The 23365-nt window shown below is 37.2% G+C and overlaps 1 long non-coding RNA gene across 1 annotated transcript; it reads right to left on the bottom strand.

The window, feature by feature from the left end:
- Positions 1-5505: 5505 nt before the first annotated feature.
- LOC129659975 (uncharacterized) lies at positions 5506-20381 on the bottom strand. Its single transcript, XR_008718269.1, has 3 exons — positions 20271-20381; positions 7321-8034; positions 5506-5757 (listed from the first exon to the last, which is right to left on the bottom strand). It is a non-coding gene; the product is annotated as an uncharacterized LOC129659975 (long non-coding RNA).
- Positions 20382-23365: the final 2984 nt, after the last annotated feature.

Below are 23365 nucleotides of genomic sequence, written 5' to 3'. Positions count from 1 at the left end.
GAAAATTCGTGTTGTTAAAATGTAAATTCTTCCCAAACTGATTCATGGATTCAAAACAATTGTAATCAAAATTCAAGTTTTTTTGTACTAATTGATATACTGTGTATAAAATTCATTTGGAAATCCAAAGGACCTAGACTAGCTACAGTAATTAAAAAAAAAAAAAAAGGAAAGCCAAAAGTAATCAAGACAGTATAGTTCTGGCATAAATATGGATAAATAGATCAATCAAAGGCACAGAAATATATTTTGAAATATATGAACACCTGACTCTTAACAGTGGTGCAAAGGCAATTCAGTGGAGAAAAGAGAGCATTTTTAACAAACAATGCTAGAAAAATGGATATCCACATGAAGGAAAATGAACTATGAACTCAAGACATAGATCTAAATATGAAATTAAAAATACTAAAAGCATAAAATCAAGAAAAAACAAATGATAAAATCTTTATGACCTTGGTTTGGGCAAAATTTCTTAATTATGATGCTAAAAAACACATGCCACAAAAAATTGGTACATTACACTTCATCAAAATAAAAAGTTTTTGCTGTTTAAACTACAGTGTTACAAAAAAGAAGAGATGAGGCACAGAAGAAGAATTTTGTGAAGCATAGGTCTAATAAAGGATGTGCATCCAGAATATATACACGTTCTCAGACTCCATAATCAAAAAGCAAAGAACCCAAGAAAAAATAAGCTGACAATTTGAATAGACACTTTGAAAAAGAAGACATACAGATAGCAAGTAAGCTCATGGGAAGATATTTGGCAATAGCCCCAAACTGGACAAAATTCAGATGCTTATCAAAAGATACCAGATAAATGCACAGTAGCATATCTATATGGTGAATGACTCAGAAATAAAGAACAATGAACTATTACCAGTTATTATGCCACCACATGGGGAAGTCTCAAAATAATTATAATTAGAATAAAATAATTATATTCTCAAAGATGTCTGGAGATTGGGAGTCAGAAGGATAAGAGGCTCCCTGGTGGGTCAGTGGTTAAGACTCTGCACTTCCACTGCAAGGGGTGTGAGTTCCATCCCTGGTTGGGTAATGAAGATCTTGCATGCCATTCTGTGTGGCCAAAAAATTATTTTAAAAAAGGAAGAAACGTTAAAGTTAACGGATATGTTCACCCCTAACTGCATTCTTGCTAACTCTTCTTTTATCTGTTTGCACAGTTGCAGAGAGTGAAACATTTTGTTTGAATTTACATTATTTAATACAGCCTGTATTCAGCAACAAGCTCATAAATTCCTGGAAATTGAACAATCAGCTCTTGAAAGCTGCCTTTGGACAAGCTTCAGCACACCACCCTAACTGACCCTCTAAAAAGAACTAGGCCCAGATGGTTTCATAGTAGAATTCTAGCAAAACTTCAAAGGCCCCAGTGTTATGTAACATTTTCCAAAGCATAGAAAATAAAAGAAAACTCTCTAATTTTTTTTACAAAGCAAATGTAACATTTGTAAGTATATAAATCCATAAGAGCAGTACAAAAACTATTAAAAACCAATGCTACTTGTGAATATCAATGCAACATTACTAAATAAAATAATAGTAAACAGAATCCAACAGTACAGGAATGAAGTAATAAATCAGACATTTAAAGAATTCACAATTAGTTCAATATTAGGAAGTCTTTCCATAATACACAATGATAATCAATCTAAGAAGACAAATTACAAATATGTCTTCATAGATGCAGAAAAAAACTTGGCCAAAATTCAATACTCATTGCTAATAAAAGCTTTCCAGAAAGTAGAAACTGTTCAATGTCCTGGCAAGGTAGATAAAGTATAACCATAAAAGATGAGAGATGAATGGGGAGAATGTTTCAAAACATAGAATAATCTTGCTAATATCCTCTAGGATTCAAGACTTTAGTGTAAAAGAAATATGCAAATAACATCAAAAAAGTAAAAATTCTGAATTTAAAGTGGAAATAGCAGTATAAAGTCAAGATATGTTTTCTCTTAAATACCTATTTCCTAGTTTGAAGACTGAAAATATCTAGACTAAACTCAGAGTAATAAGCACCCTAAGGGCCTGGATTTAGGAGTCTCAGTATCATTCCCTGCTGAAGATAACAATGTCTTTTAGATAAATCATGGATTCTAGATTTAAAGGAGAAAACATACAAGATAAGTATGGAATATCTTGTCATAGCAGAAAATAAGGACTCTGAAGCAGCTTTTAAAAAGGCCAAATGAACAAGGGAACAAAGTTGGGACTGTTAGAACATTAATAAAGACACGAGAACATGTCAAATACATTTATTTCCATGAATTCACAATGATACAAAACAAACAGATGATTTGAGGAATGCTAATGAGAGAAATAATAATAATAATTTCATTATTATTTTGAAAATGAAATAAGATATGGTTTTACAAGTTAATCAAGGGAGAAGGAAACATAAGATGCAATTATGCATTTATTATATCTTTTATTTTTGTATCATCTGAATTTCAGAATAATTAAATAGTTGATAAAGGGATGTTTCTATTTTATAAAAGTTTTCCAGTTACTTATCACAAAAAGGAATAATAAAATTAGAATATCTTAATAACACTGTAGTGTATAATTAAAATTTGCTGAAAGAGAATAACTTGAGTTCTCAAATAAATATGCAAATTATAAATTGAGGTGATGGATGTGTTTATTAACATGATGGGGGGAATTCTTTCAAAATTTATATTATATTAAATCATCATGTTATACATTTTAAACATCTTACAATTTTATCTGTTAATTATACCTCAATAAAACTGGGAAATGAAAGAAAGTCAGTTTTCAAACCTTTTGTAAACCTTAATAAATTTATGAAAGGGTAATGATAAATGACTGCAAATATCACAGAGAGAGAGAAATCCAGACACCATGTATCTAATGATGCATGTGTAAATCAAACCAAAAAAAAAAAAAAAATACAACAAAGAAACAAAAACTGAATTTGCATAGGATTAAGTCTTTCACATCAGTCCGAGTACCATTGAGAGAAACCCTGTAGTGATTTGGGTAGGAAATATTTAACATAAAGAATTATTTGCTATACCTCAAGACTGCTATGATGAGAGATTAGAGACTATGGGGTACAGAGAATCCTAAATAATTAATAATCCTAATTAATCCTAATAATCCTAAATAATCCTAAAAAATAATAGAGTAAGTAGCAGAGACAGGGAAAAGCTACTTCCTATGGTGGTTAAAACAGAAAACTCAAAAAAGGAACAAATCTGGCAAAGACTCCCAATCAATGATGAGATCTAGATCTCATTGGAGAGAGTATGTCCAGGCACACTGAATGTCTGAGTCACTAAGATCCTTCACGTTAAGGAACTGGTTGAGAATCTTTCTTACGGGATCTCAGAGGATGTTGTCAAAGAGGAGACTCAGTCAGGGGAGCTCACTGGGAAACCACTCTCTGGGGTGATTGAGAAACTGTCCAAGGGGAGGGCTGTGTCCCAGAACTTACTGCAAAACTGTCCAGAGGGTGCCAGCGAGGTCACCCCAGGGAGGTGCCACTGCAGAAGACGGCCAAAGATCAGCCTAGGACCAGGAGGCAGAGCTCCTTTCTCTTTTAGGATCCCTTTGGCACCTGGTACTGATAAAGCCTGACATCATGCTCACTTGTCAAAGAAAATATGTTCCAGGATCAAAAGTCAGGCAATGAAGTTGGACTGGGAAGTGAGGGGCAATAGACTGATAATTGGTGAACTTCTAGCTCTCACTCCTCATACATTGAAATACAGGGGACCCAAGAGATGTTTTAGTTGGCTCGGGTTGCATTAAGAAAATGCCACCGACCAGGTGGCCAAAATGACTGATGACTGGAAGTTCAAGGTCAAGGTGTCATCAGGGTTGGTGTCTCCTGAAGCTCTTCCTGACTTAAAGACAGCCACCTCCTCCCTGTGTCCGCACTGACCTTTTTTCTGTGTGTGAAATGAAACAGAGTTCTCTGGTATCTTTCCCTCTTGTTTTTTGTGTGTGTGTGTGTGTGGTATTTTATTTTTTTAGCATTAAAAATTATTTAATTAGGATCAATAAGCTATCAGTACATTGTTTTCTAGATTTGGACATAGATTTAAAAAAATAAGAAAAATCAATAAAATAATAATCCACCATCAGTACATAAAATAAAAAAATATTTTAACATAGAAATAGCAAAAGTAATTTCAAAATGAAAACTAAGCAGAGAATAAAGGACAGGATACTTAAATAAACTTATCTCTAAGGATGACTCAGTCTTATTATAGTATTTGTTTCATCACAGATTAATGATGTACCAGCATGCCCACTGGGCTTTAGGGAGACAGCTATAAAAGGTGGCTTTGCATCAGCAAACATGGAGATGATATGAATAGCTATTAATTTTTATTTTTGTTTTGTCTCTTCTTCTTACAAAGATTGTGTCCTGTCAGATTAAGGCCCTAACCTTATAGCTTCCCTTTTTAGGTCCTGCCTCCAAATGCAGTCATCTTGGAGGTTAGGGTTTTAACATATGGATTTTGGGAGTATCGCTATTCAGTCTGTAACAAGGGACAAAGGCAATGACATGGTCATCTCATGGGGTTACAATCAGAAAAACTGAAACAAAACACAGGGAAATTTATTGATTGAAAGCATAATCAGCACATGCAACTAATAATAAAGCTATTTTGGCAGATTCTACAATTATGAGATATGTGATGCTGTTAACAATCTTTTCAGATGTGATAATGTTAGTGGATAGTGGTTTTTAAATTCGTCATCTTGTGAAGTTACATGCTAAAATACTTACAAAGTGCTGTCACAACTTGGCTCTTAATGTCACTCCACAGAGAATGAAATTAAGTAGAGATGAATTAAGTTTGCTGAGTCAATAAGTGTTGATGCTAATTGACAAGCACGTGGAGAGCTGATTAGACTCTCAGTTTTTGTATGTTTAACATTGTCCATAATAAATAAAAATAACAGTGACAAATAAGTATGACTGTAAATAAAAGATTAATAACTGTAAAAGAATACTATATGCAACTTTATGTCAATTCCTTTAAAATGGCTATATTTTGCTGCTGCTGTTGCTGCTATATCGCTTCAGTCATGTCCGACTCTGTGCGACCCCATAGATGGCAGCCCACCAGGCTCCCCCATCCCTGGGATTCTCCAAGCAAGAACACTGGAGTGGGTTGCTATTTCCTTCTCCAATGGATGAAAGTAAAAAGTGAAAGTGAAGTCGCTCAGTCGTGTGCGATTCTTAGCGGCCTCATGGACTGCAGCCTACCAGGCTCCTCCATCCATGGGATTTTCCAGGCAAGAGTACTGGAGTGGGGTGCCATTGCCTTCTCCTATATTTTAGGAGGCTATAAATTAAGAATATAAATTATGGTTTGCCTTGAGAATTGGAAACTGAGAATCAATTAAAATGTTAAGTATTAGAACAAATTGTCAAATTTCCTTCAAAAAAGACACCACAACTAAATGACTTTACAGGAAAAATATTTTGAACTATCAAGGATCAGAATGTATCACATTTTAGAATTTCCATGTCACACGCACGAGCGTGTGTGTGTGTATGCTCAATTGTGTCCAATTCTTCGTGACCCCATGGACTGTAGCCTGCCAGGTTCCTCTGTCCATGGAATTTTCCAGGCAAGAATATTACAATAGGTTTCCATTTTCTTCTCCAGGGGATCTTCCAGATCTAGGGATCAAATCTTCCTCTCTTGCTTTTGTAGTAAAGTAGATTCTTTACCACTGTGCCACCTAGGAAGTCCAAATCACGTTAGCCAGTAAAGTCCACAACTTGATATCACTTTGTACCTGAAAGTTGCTTGAAAGGAGAGACCATTTTTAAATACAAAAACAAGGTCAATAATAATATTAGGCAAAGAATGTAGTGGTACTATCAATAGTGAATTTTTTGAGAAATTTCTGGAAGATAAAGAGAAGAAGATATTGGAATGACAAAACAGAATTGAGAAATCTCTAAACTATCACAGATTACCAAAGAGCTTTTGGAGAACTATGTGTCCCTGAAAATTGAAACAAAACTGTAACAAAACTGTGGTAGAGTGAGCCAGAAAGGCAAAAAACCAATTTAAGGAGTTCAAGAGACATAGGTCGATTGCTGCCTTTGGACTCTGCTGTTTATGGTGACCAAGTGAGGGTTACAGATATGGCCTACAGAGCTGTGGATGGAAACCTACAGGGCTCCTTGGTGGCAGCAAAACCTTCGATCATACTGGTTTTCATGGGTTATTCTTAAAAATCTCTTTGGCAAACCAAACTGGTAGGCTGAGAATAATGGTTTGTGAAAGTCAAGAAAGAGGCTTCCAGTTATTTTTATAGACTGATCAAAAGCAACCAGCAACACTTTGATGAGGGAGAGCTGTCAGGTCATATCTAAATTCCACTTTTAGTAATTAGTAATTAATTACTAATTTTAATTTAGTATTTAAAAGGTGATGATTTATACTTTATTATATAAACAAAGTATATGAATTCCTCAACCCATAGAATAATTTCACTTCTTTTAACCATTTTGTCATACTCATACATTCTGGCTTAAATAAGTAGCTCTTAGCCATTCCTAGGATTGCTTACAGTAAATCCATGTAGTCTTAGGCTGAATCTTCTACGTTGTTTTGAATCGATTTCAAACTTTCTGGAGCTCACTTTCTCTACTTTTTTTTTTTTTCAGAGCTTTGTGACTATCTCCATTCCTTCTTCTTCAATTTCCTCCTACCGGTTACTCTGCACTCCCTAAGTTTATGCCCCATTTTGCACTTACTTTTCTAACAAATGCAGAAGTCTCTTTCAGGAAAAAAAAAAAATGTTTTAAATTGCCCTCTCCTGCTCATGCACTACCATTGCCAGGAAGATACAGCATGTCTGGTTCCCAGCCTCTGTCCTGTGAAAGGGCCAGCTCCTTTTAGAGACACCCCAGCATAGGAGGAGATTTGGGAGGAAATGGAACAGATATCTTAAATGGTGTAAATGGTGCTGGTTGTATGTTATTAAAGAAAAAAACTAACTACCATTTTCAGAATATTTTTCTGCATGTGATGCATCCTAGGAATGTACCTTGGTATTTGAAAAAGACAGGTCTTCCTTAAAAGTCAGCTCTTGCAGGATTCACTTATCCTTTTAGCCGTATCCAAGCAAGTGGATTAATCCTATGAGATTCTCTGGGATCTTGACTGAACAGTGAATGAACAGAAAGACCTTAGGATCTCTGTTATGAAAACCAAGGAATGGATGAAAGTCTACACCTATTACGTTCTTGCTTTAATTGTTATCTTAAAAAAGAGAATTGAAAAATCTTACACAAGACTTTGTTTTCTGCATTCCTTTAAGCTGATATCTATTCAATAAGACCAAGCCTGGCAAATTCTTCACCAAATGGTCTGTACCTCCACTCTAAGAATGCTGATGGTGTGGCAGTCCATAAATGTAGACAGAGAATTTCTAGAAACTTTGATTTCAAGAACGGTTTTTATAAGAACAGAATATTATGGACCTCTTTAAAATTAAGAGAGACCATAGATCTCAGTTCTTCCAAGAAAATAATATTTTAATGTATCAGTTCAGTTCAGTTCAGTCACTCAGTCGTGTCCGACTCTTTGAGACCCCATGAATCGCAGCACGCCAGGCCTCCCTGTCCATCACCAACTCCCGGAGTTCACTCAGAATCACGTCCATTGAGTTAGTGATGCCATCCGGCCATCTCATCCTCTGTCGTCCCCTTCTCCTCCTGCCCCCAATCCCTCCCAGCATCAGAGGCTTTTCCAATGAGTCAACTCTTCACATGAGGTGGCCAAAGTACTGGAGTTTCAGCTTTAGCATCATTCCTACTAAAGAAATCTCAGGGCTGATCTCCTTCAGAATGGACTGGTTGGATCTCCTTGCAGTCCAAGTGTGGAGAATAAATTATATGGTCCCACTACCTGCTACACACACCTATGGCCTCTCACAGATGAGCAGTACGTTTTCATCCTCAAACCAGTTGAAATAAAACAGGAAGGTAACCAGAGTGCGATTCTGTAGAAACAACAGTGGACTGTCAGCTACTAAATCACTGAGGTTTTGCTCTTAATGTATCTGTATAGCAAACAATAAATGGAAAATACTGTGTGAAAAATAAATGACTGAACACACCATCAGAAGATTAATTTAAATATAACCATTTTCTATTAACCAGAATAATCTTTCTTATATAATAAGTGGCAATGATAGGATGACAAATACAATGAATAAAGTTATTAAAAATTTAAGCATATATATAATTGTGGAGTATACAGTACATTGTGAGGCTTCCCAGGTAGCTCAGTGGTAAAGAATCCACCTACCAATGCAGGAGATGTAAGTTTGATCCCTGGGTCAGGAAGATCCCCTGGAGAAAGAAATGGCAATCCACTCCAGTATTCTTGCCTGGGAAATCCCACGGACAGAGGAGCTTAGTGGGGTACAGTCCATGGGTTCACAAAAGAGTGAGATAGAACTTAGGTACTAAAAACAACAACAGCAATAGTGTACAGATAGTAGTTTAGAAATATAGAAATAGGTTTAGGACAGTAGAACAGTGGAACGAGTGGTTGAAATATTTTTCATTTATTACTTTTTCTATAATTCTATTATGTCATTCATTGCCATAAACAAGAGAAGAAATTCACAGAGAAAAAAAAGAATATAACCTACTCATTTAAAGCCATACAACATTAGTACTAGCAATAAGTAGGTATTAAAAAAAAAAAATCACTGTTAAAGTTTTTAGACCTTAAGTCATTAGATGAGGTTCACGTTTAAATGAGCTCCATTTAACTCATTCCACCTGAAAATATATTCCCTTTAAAAGGGTTAATATACTTGTTTATAATTAATTGGATCAGATCAGATGAGTTGCTCAGTTGTGTCCGACTCTGCGACCCCATGAATCGCAGCACGCCAGGCTTCTCTGTCCATCACCAACTCCCAGAGTTCACTCAGACTCACGTCCATGGAGTCAGTGATGCCATCCGGCCATCTCATCCTCTGTCGTCCCCTTCTCCTCCTGCCCCCAATCCCTCCCAGCATCACAGTATTTTCCAATGAATCAACTCTTCGCATGAGGTGGCCAAAGTACTGGAGTTTCAGCTTCAGCATCATTCCTTCCAAAGAAATCCCAGGGCTGATCTCCTTCAGAATGAACTGGTTGGATCTCCTTGCAGTCCAAGGGACTCTCAAGAGTCTTCTCCAACACCACAGTTCAAAAGCATCAATCCTTCAGTGCTCAGCCTTCTTCAAACACCAACTCTCACATCCATACATGACCACTGGAAAAACCATAGCCTTGACTAGATGGACCTTTGTTGGCAAAGTAATGTCTCTGCTTTTGAACATGCTATCTAGGTTGGTCATAACTTTCCTTCCAAGGAGTAAAGCGTCTTTTAATTTCATGGCTGTAGTCAGCATCTGCAGTGATTTTGGAGCCCAGAAAAATAAAGTCTGACACTGTTTCCACTGTTTCCCCATAGTCTCTGGCTAAGAAGAGTAACAAAGTTTGTTCTTTGAAGGCAAATGTGTCCCCCGGGTAAGGACATTTTATATATCCTTCCAGCTGATACCTGGTAGTAACTGGCTCTACATTCTTAAAGATGGGAAAATGTACACATGACAAATAAAACTTTGTAGCACTTTTTTTTTGGCTGTGCTTTTTTTTTTTTTTGGCTTGGCTTTGGGAATCCTAGATCTCCATTAAGTATTGAATCCATCCCCAGGTAGAAAAGTCCTGCCCACAGGACCACCAGGGAATTGCCCAGAAGTAATACTTTGTTATTGAACACAAAAGGAAGCTGTAAAGAGAGGAAAGGGGAGAGATTTTCAAATCAGAATTCTGGAACTCTGTGTCTCCCTTCTGCCATAGAGAAGTGCCCTGATACTGGATATTATTCACCACCTCTGGGGATAGTAAGGGGCAAAAGTGGCAGCACAATGGATTCGAGAGTACTTGCAAAATGTAAAGTCCTTACACATACTGACTATATAGTACATCATTATTACAGAAACTTAAAGAAAATAGAGTGAGTCAATAATATATCAATGTATTTTAATAACAACTAAGATTCCTTATACAAGTGATATCATATGATATTTGTCTTTCTCTATTTGGCTTACTTCACTTAGTATGATAATCTTCAGGTCTATGCATGTTGCTGCAAATGACATTATTTTCTCTTTTTTATGGCTGAATAATATTCCATTGTATATATGTACCACATTTTCTTTATCCATTCATTTGTCAATAGACGTGTAGGGTGCTTCCATGTCTTGGCTAATTAGGGCTGCCGTGAACACTGGGATGCATGCACCCTTTTGAAACTAAGAAAAATCTACATGTAATGATAAACAAGAGAGAAAAGAAGAAAATAACAGATCTTTTTCACAAAATGCCAAATTGTTCTGTGGAATTATAGAGCAGAGTGATATCCATTAGCTCCAATTCACCACTAAGTGATAGAAAAGATTCATTCCTTCTTTCCTCCTCTGTAAATAAGAATGCTAATTATCACTTCTCTTTCCCACAGTACAGCAATGACATAATAATTCAATGCCTTAAAATATTTTGAATTCCCTCAAGAATGAGGTGCTAAAGATGTTTGTTGCCTCATAAATCTAATGCAGAATATTCCTGCAGATTCCAGTGTGGTTGGAAGGGTGGTAATTATAAATTGAGAGAAACATACTTTAAAATGACAAAAAGAATTTAAATGATGCCATAAGAATTGGAATCAAAAAGAAAGAACTAGAAATAAGAATTTGACCCTTATTTAAAATCATATGTGACAGTTTAGATCATTCAGCTCCTTGCTGCCCTTGGCAGGCTGCCTGTCGTGTGAGGTAAAAGTGGAAAAGGAATTCAACGTGGTTCTTAAATAAGGTGTAAATCCCTAAGATTTTTTTCAAGGAAAAAATATTCTCAAATACTAGTAATGTCATTTTTCATATAAGTTATAGAACTTCAAAGTATCTCATTTTCAAAACAGGCCTGAAGAAATGAATACCAAGCCTGAAATGCGGTAGCTGTCTCTCTTGATAAAACAGCCCAAGACTCACAACAAAGAATAATCTGATCAGGGTCCTCAGTTCATTTCTAGAAGTTGTCAATGTTCCTATGATTCCAATGATCACTTTGAACTTGAGGGGTTCTAGTCTCATTAAAAAAAGAAGTCAACAAGCTGTATGGTCCTTCATCCAAATCCATTGCACAGCATCAAACTCCTTTGCTGAAGGAGTTCATCTAAATGTGTGAAATTAATCCTTGTTCTGGAGGAGGGGGCAGGTGTCTTAAAAGCCTACTTGTTTCCTTGAATCTACACCTTCCAACACAGATGAGTTTAGTATTTCAGGGGCAGTCACTAGGGGAAGCTGTGAGCCTGCCAGTTCTGGTACAGACCCCGGCTCGTCGACACGTCTCACAAAGACCACTTTTGTGGGCTGCATTCTTTTCCCATCAGGCAGTGCTGCCCTGACCTGGGGTGTGTTTTTCATTTCCAAAGAATATGCTGATCTTCCCCAAATGATCTACTGAAAACTGAGTGTTGAAGCACAAATGAAAACTGAAAAGTGCCATTTAGCACACAACATAATTATTTCATGGCCTACTGCAAGTTAGCAAAGGCCTGTTTCAACTTGTAAGATGTGAAAGCCAGCCCGTGCCGTATCATAATATTTTGAAACAATTTTAAATCCCTCTTTTCCTGGGTTGGTGGCTGTAGAGGAGGAAGGGAGAGAAGGGGATGCTATTTTCATGTGGAATAGCTTTTTAAAGACCAAGCAGTCATAAAACCTCGATTAAAAGTGAACAAACATTGAATTCAATATCTGCATGACCAGACTTTTTTTTTAAGAGGAACTAGCTTAACCTCAGGAAATAGTATAAGCAATCCTAGGTATTAAATTCACTTTGTACTAAAATTTAATCCAGCCGAGCATACCATTAAAGTCAATACCATGAATAGCCGTACAGTGTGGACAGGTACACACATACTCACTTTTAATACCATGTAAGTTTAACTTTACACACATTCTATACAGAAAGTGCTAAGTGGAAGAAAAATTGAGTTTATGTAACTGCAAATTCTCACTAAGATTTCCTCCATAAATTAATCTTTTTAATAGTTTCTTAGATGTCATTTTTTCATTAACACTCTAAAGATCTATAAAATTAGTGTCTCTGCTGCTAGCAATTGAGAATAACTTCTAATTAGAAAAAAAAAAAAGGAAGGAAAGATAAAAAGAATTACATTGTTGGCCAGAATAATTCTAAATGCTAGCAATGAAAGCAACTGTTCTCCCTTCTAGAGACAGCTGTGCAGAGCTCCGCAGGAAAGGGTTTTCCTTTTGACTCATCTCTTACGTGACTATATCACAAATAAATCTGGGAAAAAGGCAATTTGTTTCCCAGCCCAGAGAGCAGATGATAGAGGAGAAAATGTGCAACTCCTTTCCTACTGTCAGTGAACTAAAATTTTTCAAAATTTCTGGAAAATTATTTTTAAATAAAACCTTGATGATTGCAAATTCTCTTAAATAATATCCTTATGTTTTCTCACCTGTGTCTACAACACCATCACCAGAACTGGACTTGTGTTTACTGAGCCCAGCACAGTGACTGGTGTCTGTGTATACATGCTCAGTTGTGTCCAGCTTTTTTGTGACCCCACGGACTGTAGCCTACCAGGCTCCTCTGGCCATGGGATTTTCCAAGCAAGAATACTGGCGTGGGTTGCTATTTTCTTCTCCAGAGGATCTTCCTGACTCAGGGATCAAACTTGCATCTCCTGAGTCTCCTACACTACAGGCAGATTCTTTAGGGCTAAGCCACTGGGGAAGCTCCAGAAGCTTCTTGATGAGTGTTATGTGACTTTGGCCTTATGCCTAGCCCCAACCATTCCTCAGTGCTCTCTTTCTTCAGTCAGTGTAAATAGGTTGTCAAAAAAGATTTCATTGAAAAATTGAGGAACATCCCCAAATATGTTTATTCAAGTGTCCACCATATGCCAAGCACTGTATCTGGGAATATAAATAAAGACTCAAGGATAATTGATGCTATTTTAAGTATTATCTCTTTTTATTATAATTTGTTGTTTTTCGGTCACTAATTCATGTCCAAGTCTGCAACCCCATGGACTGCAGCATGCCAGGATTCCCTGTCTCTCATCATCTCCCAGAGTTTGCCCAAGTTCATGTCCACTGAATTGGTGGTTCCGTCCTCTCATCCTCTGTCACCCTCTTCTTCATCTGCCTTTGGTCTTTCCCAGCATCAGGGTCTTACTTTATTATAAAATTATCTTATTTACTATAATACCAGGAAAATATTTAAGAAATAATTGTTTATTGAGTTTTCTACCATGTGGACATCAATTCTAATAATGATTTTATGAATTAAGTGCTATATTATTTCCCATTTTCAAATGAAGAGACTAAGGCACAGAAGAATTAAGAAACTTTCCCAAAAGCATACATGTAGTTGTTCTAGAGCCAAGATTTGAACCAAGGTAGCCTGGCTCTGGAGAAGGATTCTAAACCACTAAATTATGTAATGAAGTCTTGCTTGGTGGTGATGAGAAAAATCTTGCCATGTTAGGTGATTCATTTGAGAAGTGTATTTTTAGACTGTAATATAGCTCTTTCTCTGGTTTAGCCAAGAGTTTCATGTAAAACAATCACATATTTGCTAAACTGCCCAAAAGAAATGTATCCATTTGATAAAGGCTTTTTCTCTGAATTATCAGTTTAACATTATTCCTTTACAAGCCTTCAACAAATTGTAGCACCCACACAAATACAGTAATTAGTTTTAATTTCCCTTTGTCAATCTAAAATAAAAGTGGGGTAATTGATATTCCAGTATGGAGAATTTCACTCTACCTAAAAGCAAGTTAGCTCTTTAGTAATTTGGAAGAGTGTTTGATAATTGTCAATAATCTTAAAATTCTAATGACCTCTGCCTAAAAGTGTTGTTTTATGAACTGAATTTCCTGTTATGTATTTTACAAATAGATTCTACCGCTTAGATTTTGATGATATTTATTTCTGTTTGGCCTTGGTCTTCTGGCTCTAAGAAGGAGATTTGAAGACTATAAATACAAAGAACTGCATAGTTCTTTTTACCTGAAAGTGAAATGACATCTGGCTGAGTGGATTCAGTGGTCTAAGAAATGCCTCTCAGTCGTAAACTTTCTTTTACATTTAACTTGGGCTTTGTGCTGTATATCAAAATACTTGATTGTTCCACACGTTTTGCCCTCCTTTTCATGGGCATTTTGAAGTCTTTCTCTTCTACTATGAATATTCAAAATGTGTTTTAATTTCTCATCCTTTGATTTATTAAATATGTATGAAAGTTCTATTGTGCATTGATAATTTTGATGCATTAGAAATATGCAAGTGAAATGCATTTTACATTATTTTTAGATTGTTTATATTGCATAATTGCATTCAATTTATACAAAGGAAAGTGTTCAGTATACATGTAAAAGCTATGAAGTTCACAACAAAGTGAAAACCTATGAACCCAACCACCCAACCCAAGAACTGGAATACGATCAAACTTACAAAATCTATGTGCTTATTCTCTATCTCATCCCTTTTGCTTCCTCTTAAGAGATAACAGCTATTTGAATGTGTCCTTTTCATTTCCTTTCTTTTCTCCTGACTTCATCTCCTCCCCTTTGTTTAAGAGTTTTAACATTATTATAACCTATGTCTACTTTCAAAATTCTATACTATTTTATTCTTCAAAAATTCACAATTTTATTTATCCATTTCTCTGTGAGGAAATTCTGGGCTATTTTCAGATTTTATACACACGGTATAGTGAAATTGCTCCTCCACAGATCACTGCCTTATTGTGGTGAAGGGGCTTGCGTAACTCTATGAAGCTATGAGCCATGCCATGTAGGGCCACCCAGTATGGACGGATCATAGCAGAGAGTTCTGACAAAACATGATCCACTGGAGGAGGGAATGGCTAACCACCCCAGTATCCTTGCCATGAAAACCTCATGAACTTTATAAAGGACAAAAAGATATGACACTGAAAGATGAGTCCCCTGGGTCTGAAGGTGTCTAATATGCTACTGGGGAAGAGTGGAGGACAAGAACTAATAGCCCCAGAAAGAATGAAGTGACTGGACCAAAGCAGAAACGACCCTCAGCTGTGGATGTGTCTGGTGATGAAAGTAAAATCCAATGCTGCAAAGAACAGTTTTGCATAGGAACCTGGAATCTTAGGTCCATAAATCAAGGTAAACTGGACATGGTCAAACAGGAGATGATAAGAATAAACATTGACCTCTTAGGAATCAGTGAACTAAAATTGATGGGAATGGACGGATTCAATTCAGATGACCATTATATCTACCACTGTGGGCAAGAATTTCTTAGAAGAAATGGAGTAGCCCTCACAGTCAGCAAAAGAGTCTGAAATGAACTACTGAGGTGCAACCTCAAAAATGACAGAATGATCTCAGTTCATTTCCAAAGCAAGCCATTCAACATCACAGTAATTCAAGTCTATGCCCCTACCACCAATGCTGAAGAATCTGATCAGTTTTATGAAGACCTAAAAGACCTCCTAGAACTAACACACACACACACACACACACACACAAAATGTTCTATTCATCAGTTGGGCTTAGAATGCAAAAGTAGGAAGTCAAGAACTACCTGGAGTAACAGGCCTTGGAGAACAAAATGACGTAGGGCAAAGGCTAACTGAATTCTTCCAAGAGAAAGCACTGGTCATAGCAAACACTCTTTTTCAACAACACAAGAGACAACTTTACACACGGACATCACCAAATGGTCAATATCCAAATCAATCGATTACATTCTTTGTAGCCGAAGTTGGAGAAGCTGTATACAGTTAGCAAAAACAAGATGTGGAGCTGTCTGTGACTCAGATCATCAGCTTCTCATAGCAAAATTCAAGCTTAAACTAAAGAAAACCAAGAAACCCACTAGGCCAGCCAGCTACAACTTAAATCAAATCCCCTATGAATATGCAGTAGAGGTAACAAATAGATTAAAGGGATTAGATCTAGTTAACAGTGTGCCTGAAGAACGATGGACAGAGGTCTGTAATATTGTACCAGAGGCAGCAAACAAAACCACCCCAAAGAAAAAGAAAAGCAAGAAGGCAAAGTGGTTATCTGAGAGGGCTTTGCAAGCTGAAGAAAGAAGAGAAGTGAAAAGCAAGGGAGGATGGACACAATAAAGGACAGAAACAGTAGAGACCTAGTAGACGCTGAAGAGATCAAAAAGAGATGGAAAGATACACAGAAGAACTGTACAAAAAAGATCTTAATGAACCAGATAACCATGATGGTGTGGTCAGCCACCCAGAGCCAGACGTTCTGGAGAGTGAAGTCAAGTGGGCCTTGGGAAGCACTGCTGTTAATAAAGCTAGTAGATGCGATGGAATTCGTGTAGAACTATTCAAAACCCTAAAGGATGATGCCATCAAGGTGTTGCACTCAATATGTCAGAAAACCTGGAATACCCAGCAGTGGCCACAGGACTGGAAATGGTCAATCCCAATCCCAATTCCCAAGAAGGGTAGTGCTAAAGAATGTGTTAACCATCAGAAAATTACACTCATCTCCCATGCTAGTGAGGTCATGCTTAAAATCTTGCATGCTAGGCATCAGCATTATGAGAACCAAGAATTTCCAGATGTCCCAGCTGGGTTTAAAAAAGGCAGAGGAACCAGAGATCAAATTGCCAACATTTGCTGGATCATAGAGAATGCTACAGAATTCCAGAAAAACATCTACCTCTGTTTCAATGACTATGCTAAAGCTTTCGACTGTGTGGATCATAACAAACTGTGGAAAGCTCTTAAAGAGATAACACCAAACTATCTTTCCTGTCTCCTGAGAAACCTGTATGTGGGTCAAGAAGCAAAAGTTAGCACTGGACATGGAACAACTGATTGGTTCAGTATTGAGAAAGGAGTAAGACAGGGCTGTCTGGTGTTTATTTAACCTATACGCTGAGCACATCATGAGAAATGCTGGGCTGGATAAGTTACAAGCTGGAATCAAGACAGGTGGGAGAAACATCAACAACCTCAGATTTGTGGATGATACCACTCTAATGGCAGAAAGTGAAGAGGAACTAAACAGCCTCTTGAAGGGGGTGAAGGAGGAGAGTGAAAGAGCTTGCTTAAAACTAAAGATTAAAAATCTAAGATCATGGCATCTGGTCCCATCATCACTTCACAGCAAATAGAAGCAGAAATGGTGGAAGCAGTAACAGATTTCCTCTTTTTGGGCTCTAAAATCACTGTGGATGGTGGCTGCAGCCATGAAATCAGAAGACAATTGCTTCTTGGCAGGAAAGCTATAACAAACTTACTGTGCTAAAAAGCACAGACGTTACTCTGCCAAGAAAAGTCCATATAGTCAAAGCTATAGTCTTCCCAGTGGTCATGTATGGTTGTGAGAGCTGGGCCATAAAGAAGGCAGAATACCAAAGAATTGATGCCTTAGAACTGTGCTAAGAAGACTGAAGAAGACTCTTAAAAGTCCCCTGGACAGTAAGGCAATCAAACCAGTCAATCTTAAGGGAAATCAACTCTGAATACTTGTTGGAAAGACTGATGCTGAAGCTGAAATTCCAGTATTTTGGTCATCTGATGCGAGTAGCCAACTCATTGGAAAAGTTGTTGATGCTGGGAAAGATAGAGGGTGGAAGGAGAAGAGGACATCAGAGGATGAGATGGCTGAATGGCATCACCAATGCAATGGACATGAACTTGAGCAAACCTTGGCAGATGGTAAGTGACAGGGAAGCTTGGCATGCTGCAGTCCATGAGGTCACAAAGAGTTGGACATGACTGGGTGACTGAACAACAACAACATAGTGAAATTGCTATAGATTATTGAAAGATCCATGTTTTCAAGATGCAATCAATTTCTATGCCAAATTATACTCCCATCAGAAATGTGTAAGAGTCTTTATTAATCCAATTTTGGAAATTACCAGACTTACATTTTGCCCAACTAGTATAATAAAATGATCTTTACAGTCTGACTGATTCCTAATGAAGTTTAATATCTCTCATATGTGTATGGATCATTTCTGCTGGCTCTTTTATGAAATACTGTTTCATATAATTGTCTCCCTTTAAAAATTTTTCCATTTTAACATAAGCATTAAAGCTTTTCATTTATGAACAAACAATTTTGATGTTGGTTATGCAGTAGGTAGCCCATTTCATTTATTTTTTAAAGATTCACAATAAATAAACTATATGTACTCACTGGTCTATTCACTCCCTAGTGCTCCTGGTGGTAATTTTGTGAGTCAAATTTAAATCTGTTTCTGATATCTGTCTCATTCCACTGGTACTTACTTATTTCTGAGTCAATGCCACGTGGCCTCAGTTAGCTTTATAACTTATAATTTTTCTTTTCAGTTTATCTGTATAAACTCAGAGTCCTCAAAATCCCATTGGAATGACATTAAATTTATTAATCAACTTAGAGATGATGTCACCTTTAGGATACAGCATCTTCTTATCTATGAAGGCACTATTCATAATGATTTTTAATAACATTTTGTACTTTTTCCTATATACATGTTTTTTACATTTATTTGTAGGTGCCATGTTGTTATTTCTTCTTGAATCAGTTTTGGTAAGTGATATTTTAATAGAAATATAATTTCCAATAAATCAAGCTTTTAATTACAAATCTCAGGTCTTCTTTAAAACTGTGTTAATTTTATTTCAACTATCAATAATTGTGAAATGTGTATTAAAATCTCTCACTCTAATGGATATTTGCAAAATTTTTCTAGGATTTATGTAGACTTTTGCTCTTTATATTTTGAAACTTTATTATTTAGTACATTCCAATTATCTTTCTGTAAATTGAAACTTTCAATTCTTAATAATTGTAAATATTATTAAAAATTGTTTAATAAGAAAACAGTTAATGTTTTCATCAAGAGTATATTACTCAGCAAGTGACACTTGAAAATACTACATAGATAAAGTAGTGCTTGTGCTTAGTGCTTGTGCTTAGTGCCTGTGCTTAGTGCTCAGTCAGTCTGACTCTTTCCAACCCCAGACTGTAGCCCGCCAGGCTCCTCTGTCCATGGAATTCTCCAGACAAGAATACTGGAGTGGGTTGCCATTTCCTTCTCCAGGGGATCTCCCGACCCAGGGTTCAAACCTGAGTCTCCTACATTGCGGGCAGATTCTTTACTGTCTGAGTCACCAGCAAAGCTAGACAGATTACCATCTGAGCTACCAGGGAAGCCCCAGACTAGTGCTTGGCTTGATATAAATAATGCTTTTAGTTTGGATTGATTGCATTAAATCTTTATACCTAACTTTCCCCAAATACAGTAACCTGCTTTAATTCCTACCAGAAACTTTTAGTAAATAATAAGAATAAAAGCAGTTTCCTAGGATGTAGTACAAAATTAAAAAAAAAGGTTTTATAAATATTATTCATTAAATTAAGAGCCTTGTACATATGACCAAATTGATCATGTTCTTGAGCTCACAACATGCTATTGACATTGGCTCCTACATGAATCTGTATATTCACTTTTATCTCTGGATTACAGTTTTATCTGCTTTTCCCAACTTTAGTACTAATAAATTTGATACACATGCTACAGTTTATCTCCCAATCATGTATTTTCCTATTTGTGTATTGCATAACAAATAACACATGCTTTATGTCTATGGAATTTTTATAACAAGTACAGCACCACAAATAACATTTTTACAGCCATGGCTCCATGATCAATTAAGTATGGGAGGTGGGTAGAAGGAGAACTCAAAACTAGCCCTCAGGTTCCTGGTTTTAAGGCTGGGTGAAACATGATACCTAATTCACTGAAATGAGGAATACAGAAGAGGTTTGGACAGTCACATTTAATGTATCTGGAAGACATCCACGTGAAGATTTCCACTAAGAAGCTATAGTCTAGAACTTAGGAGAGATTACTGAGCAGAAAATAAAATTCTGTGCATTATCCATATATACTTGATAATTGAAGATACTTGAGAAGTTAAGATATTGTGGGGAGCAGAATGAGAAAAGAAACTTGGGGAGCCCTGATAGTATTACAGTGTTGAAACATGTAATGTGCTGAGAACTCCAATGTATATCAAATGGTAACATTTTCTAAGAAATAGTGAGCTTTATCAAAAATATATATCAAGAAAGTAGATCAAGATCAAGAGTAGATCAAGAGTAGGACGTAGAACTTACCTCCCCCAGTGGACACATCAAAAATACATCTACATGTGGCACGATTTTCACTGAAAGCTAACTGGAAATGGGCAAAAAGACTCCTTTGCAAGAAGATTGTAAGAAAGATACACATGTAATTGGATAGGAAGGGAAGATCAACAATCAGATCAGATTTTGTGTCCCTGCAAGGGACTCAGAGGAAAAAAAGATTATGTGAGCAGAGACCCACCCTGGGGAGTGAGTGGTTCGAGCCACTGATTGGGCATCCCAGCCTTGGAATCTATACATTAGCCCCCATGGCCTTAGAGAAACACTGGAATTAACAGAAGAGCTGTGGGCATGTACTCAAGCAGTGCCTTAAAAGCAACCCAGAACTCTGACAACAGTCAGCAAGAATTCACGTGTGCCCCACTTGCTCTGAGGTCCACAATAGGGCAGGGGCTGCAGAGGCTGGAGCCATGATCACTGTGAAGGACAAAGGGGACTTGGACCTGGGGCTGCATCTGAGCAGAGCAAGCAAAACAACTGCTGGTGCCTGCACAGGCAGCATGATGGAGACAGCCCAGGCCTCTAATTGCAGCAGAAACAAACTGAGAGTCCAACACAGGTTCCTCCTTGCTTCAGTACTTCCCTCCTCTGGGATGAAGGTCTCAGGGCTGGGAGAGGAGAAAACCCAGACAAAGGGAACAAAACCACTCAGGCCTGGCCCCCAGGGCTTTTCCTCCAGCAAATTGGGATCAAGTTCAGTTCAGTTCAGTTCAATCGCTCAGTTGTGTCTGACTCTTTGTGACCCCATGGACTGCAGCATGCCAGGCCTCCCTGTCCATCACCAACTCCTGGAGTTTACTCAAACTCCTGTCCATGGAGTTGATGCCATCTAACCATCTCATCCTCTGTCATCCCCTTCTCCTCCTGCCTTCAATCTTTTCTAGCATCAGGGTCGTTTCAAATGAGTCAGTTCTTCACATCAGGGGGTCAAAGTATTGAAGTTTCAGCTTCAGCATCAGTCCTTCAAATGAATATTCAGGACTAATTTCCTTTGGGATTGACTAGTTGGATCTCCTTGCAGTCCAAGGGACTCTCAAGAGTCTTCTCCAAAACCATAGTTCAAAATCATCAATTCTTCAGTGCTCAGCTTTCTTTATAGTCCAACCCTCACATCCATACATGACTACTGGAAAAACCATAACCTCGACTAGATGGAGCTTTGTTGGCAAAGTAATGTTTCTGCTTTTTATTATGCTGTCTAGGTGGGTCATAACTTTTCTCCCAAGGGGTAAGTGACTTGGGATCAAACCCCAGCCCTGACGGGACAGTGGTAGTCACTGGACAAAGGGGGAATCTTGTCTCACACTTGGCTCCAGCTCTAACTCCTCCATCACCAGCCCCACCTCTACCAAGGAGACAGCTCTCAACACACCGTGAAGAAAGGCATGATTTGTATCCACATCCAATCAAGCCCTCCCACCAAAGATACTGGGCACGTGCAGTTTTTATAGGGATATTCCCACTTAAGAACACCCCTTTGGGATTGAAATAGGTGACTGTTTCACCTAAGTTCATAGAAGCAGAGAAAATCAAACAAAATGAAAAGGTGATGGAACAGATCTCAATTTAAACAGGAAGATTTAAAAAAATGAAAAAAAGAATAATGGAACAGAAATAAACATTTTACCAGATGAATAATTCAAAACATTGGTGATAAGAATGTTAACTGAATTAGGAAAAGAATAAATGAACACTGTGAGATTTTTAACAAAGAACTAGAAAATAAAAAAAAAATCAGATATGAAGAATTTAATAACTGAAATACAGATTAAAAAAAACACTAGAAAAAATGATTACAGACTAAGTGATACAGAAAAAAAGCATAAGTGATCTAGAAAATGGAATGATGAAACTCAACCAATCAGAGCAAAAAAAGGAAAATAAAAATTTTAAAAATGAGAGCAGTTTTTAGATTGTTGGGATAATTTTAATTGTACCAACACTCACATTATAGGGGTCTCAGAAAGAGAAAAATGGGCTTCTGAGGTGGTGTTAATGGTAAAGAACCTGCCTGCCAATGCCAGTGATGTAAGACACATGCATTCAAGCCCAGGATTGGGAGAATTCCCTGGAGAAGGGAATGGCAACCCACTTCAGTATTCTTGCCTGGAGAATCCCAAGGACAGGTGGGCTACAATCTGTAGGGTCACAGAGTCAGACACAGGTGAAGTGACTTAGCACACATGCACAGAAGGAGAAAGAGAGAAGGGGATAAAAATGTATTTGATGAAATTATGGCTGAAAATTCCCAAACCCAAAGAAAACTGATACCCAGGTAGAAAAAGCACAGAAGTCCTCCCCCTCAATAATTATTCCAAATACATCCTTGCCAAGACATATCACAATTAAAATGGTGAAAGTTAAAGAGTTTTTAAAGTACCAAGAGAAAAGCAGAGTCATATATAATAGAACTCCATTTTGTATTAGCAAAATTGAAAGATATAAGATATATAGGAATCTATTGCTTTTCTATATACTAAAAATGAACTATCAGTAAGAGCAAAAAATATCAAAACAGAAAAACCATTCCATTTAGAACACATCAAAAAGACTAAAACACCTAGGAATAAGCTTAGCCAAGGAAATGAAAGAACTAAACTCTTAAAACTATAAGACATTGATGAAGGAAATGAAAATCATAAAAAGAAATGGAACAATATCCCATGTTCTTGGATTGGAATGATTAATATTTTTAAAATGGCCATACTACCAAGAGCAATCTATAAATTTAACATAACCCCTTTCAAAATACCCATGACATTTTCCACAGAATTAGAATAAATTATCCTAAAATTTGTACTGAAGCACAAAAGACACACAGCTGCCAAAGAAATCTTAAGAAAAAAATAACAAGGCTGGAAGTATCACTCTCCTAGATTGCATCTATACTGCAAAGCTACTGTATCAAAATAGCATGGTATTGACACAAAAACGGATACATAGATCAACAGAACAGAGTAGAGAGCCCAGTAATAAACCCATGCCCATATGGCCAATCGGAGAAGGCAATGGCAACCCACTCCAGTACTCTTGCCTGGAAAATCGCATGGACGGAGGAGCCTGGT

The sequence above is a fragment of the Bubalus kerabau genome, chromosome 9, assembly GCF_029407905.1.
Source record: "Bubalus kerabau isolate K-KA32 ecotype Philippines breed swamp buffalo chromosome 9, PCC_UOA_SB_1v2, whole genome shotgun sequence".
NCBI classification, from domain to species: domain Eukaryota; kingdom Metazoa; phylum Chordata; class Mammalia; order Artiodactyla; family Bovidae; genus Bubalus; species Bubalus kerabau.
This window is presented reverse-complemented; position numbering and strand designations above follow the sequence as displayed.